Here is a 2,500-nt window from a genome sequence, read left to right as displayed (position 1 = left end):
CTTGGAAATAAAGTGTGTGGATTCTTTAATCATTCATTGGCTTAAATGAGCCAATTAAGTGCTGAGATGCACCAAGTTACCAGCAGGCACTGTGGCCCATCCATATAATAGACAGCACACAGCAAGTGAGTACATACAGTACTAATTCACAGGGATAAAGGATTACACAACTGTCATGGAGAAAAAAAACTGCATTATATCAGCGTGGCACTCTCAGTGAATGGGCAGCAGGTTTGTGACTTGCATGACTGGTATTCTCTTCATCTTTGACATACCCAGGTGCCACCCGGTCCCATTTTAAGTCAGTGAGTGAGAGCCTATCTATAGCTCTCTTCAGTTCTACCTAATTTTGTGAGTTTAAATGTCTCAAATATTTTTTTTCATTTTCACAGTGGATGGTGTGAAGTTGACATTTATTTAATTTGTTGGGTGTAATTCAATATTGTGTTACTGTGCACCAATTAAATTTTCTTCGGCGCTAACTAAAAATTTCCGAAACTAGGCAAACACCGTTTGACTTCATTGGCTGGCTGCTGTTAAAAAAAAACAATGAAAATGGTGCACAGAAAGACTGTAATTTTTTTGGTTATTTAATTAGCTCAAACGGTGTTTTTTTCTGTGAGATGGAGTCTGAGAGAGAAAGAGAGAGAGAGAGAGAGAGCTGAAGGTCAGCTCAGGTGAGGAGGAAGGAGAAGGCTGCGTTTGATGCCTGTTGCTCGCGCGGCTGCCGGCGGTGTTTCTGCGCTGCGTCCGATAGTCCCGTCAAAAGGCCGTGGGCTTTCTGTGCGGTGCGTCACAGCGCAGTTAACCCCCGATCAGCCCCCGCTGCTCGTACGGCGGTCCTGTGGGTCCCCCCCCCCCCGCTTCTCTACTGCGCCCGGCTGCTGTCCCTCCTCCCCGGGGCCGGGGGGCGATGTTGTGTTTTTGTGGGGAGGCCTTGGTGGGTGGTGATGCAGAGGAATCGCAAGGTACGGTGGTCTTCGTGAGGGTTGTGGGGAGCGGTCGATGGAGCTGGATCCTGACGTGAAAACTGTTCAGATTCACCGCTGGGGGGGGGGGGGGGGGGGTCATGTGTGTGTGTGCGAGGGGGGCCCAGAGTGAGTTTACTTGAGGAGGGTTCTCTGCGTCTGTGTGTGTGTGTGTGTGTGTGTGTGTGTGTGTGCGCGCGCGCGTGTGAGGGCAAAAGGAAAGGAACAAACAGCCATGCCCCTGCTGGCCCTGCAGAGAGAGAGAGGAGACGTGCAGCTGGGGGGTGGGGGGCTTGGGGGGGGTGAGGGGCTGGTGAGACAGAGGGACAGACCGCTGCGGTCAAGCGCCTGCGTCTGCGATCGACCGTGCGGTCGCTGCGCGTCTCTGGCCGTTTCTAATCTGGTCCCCCCCCCCCCCCCTACGCCAAGCAGGGCCGGTCCGGTCCTGTTCTTCTCCCGGTTCCTCTGCAGCAGCAGCAGTGCAGAGCGTCACACGGCCCTGTGAAGGGGCTTCAGACTCTTCAGAGCGCTGAGCAGGCTGGGAACTCCGCTGCCTCTCTGCCGCAGCTCCAGCTGACATCCGAAGCCCACGCAGCCTCCCTCCCCCGAGCCCCTCTCACACAGCTTCCATTTTATACCTGGCCTCAGTTTCACAGCTCCCGCTCCCTGCTCCCTCTACCCGTCACTGCTTTTTGTGAAATAACAATAATGATAATAATGATAGTAATTTTTATAGTGCCTTCCCAGGAGTGCAGCACGAGGTGCTTCACGAAATACACGAAGAATGTACGCGAGAGACGAGACCGTTAAAGCAAAGCAAGACAAGTGGAGGCGAGGTCAGGCAGGAGCGTATTATTGTATTATTTTTATGGGCAGAAAATTCAGTTTTGTTTTTTTTCCAGAAAATTCAGTCTCCCTCCCCCTTTGTGTGTCGTGAGCTGCGGTCCTCGCTGGCCAGCAGGTGGCAGCCAAGAGCCGCGCACGGGGTCTGAGGCGAGCGCAGGCTGCCGGGGAAGCGCGTCGACGCTTGACAGCCCGCCCGTCCCTCCGTCCGTCCGTCCGTCCGTCCGAGGTTCCGTCCGCAGAATGTAGTAATTACCTGCGCTGAGAGGGAGCTTTAATTGCTCTGCTGCTTTGTGAACGCCTTTTCAGGCCAAAGGATTCGCTTCAGTGTTCCTGGGTCTGACGCCTGTTTTGTGGCAGCTGTTTTCAGTGGGGTGATGGATAGAACCCCCCCCCTCCCCCCCAACACCACCCTCCCCAGATTATTTAGCATAAGTCATTCTCGCTGAGGGAGGGGCGTGTTTTCGTCCCAGCCCCCCCCCCCCCTTCGCTAAGCGCCTGATTCTCAGCGGCGTTCACCCGAGCGACACGGAAACCCCGTCCACTTCGCTACGCCGCGGTTAGCGGAGCCCGGCTTCGGGACACGGCGCGTGTGCGCGGAATCCCGTTTCCACGACGCCGGCGGCGCGTTGGGCGCGCGAGGGGACGCGACGCGACGCTTTTAACCGCACAGGAAACGCGGTCCTTCC

General features: G+C 55.2%; 1 protein-coding gene across 1 annotated transcript in view; it reads left to right on the top strand.

Moving 5' to 3' along the window:
- lmbrd1 (LMBR1 domain containing 1) overlaps positions 1 to 2,500 on the top strand; it is an 80,441-nt gene that overhangs the window by 8,085 nt on the left and 69,856 nt on the right. The window lies entirely within an intron of this gene.

The sequence above is a fragment of the Anguilla anguilla genome, chromosome 18, assembly GCF_013347855.1.
Source record: "Anguilla anguilla isolate fAngAng1 chromosome 18, fAngAng1.pri, whole genome shotgun sequence".
NCBI classification, from domain to species: Eukaryota; Metazoa; Chordata; class Actinopteri; order Anguilliformes; family Anguillidae; genus Anguilla; species Anguilla anguilla.
The sequence above is the reverse complement of the archived record's forward strand: the minus strand, read 5'-3'. Positions and strand labels throughout refer to the sequence as shown.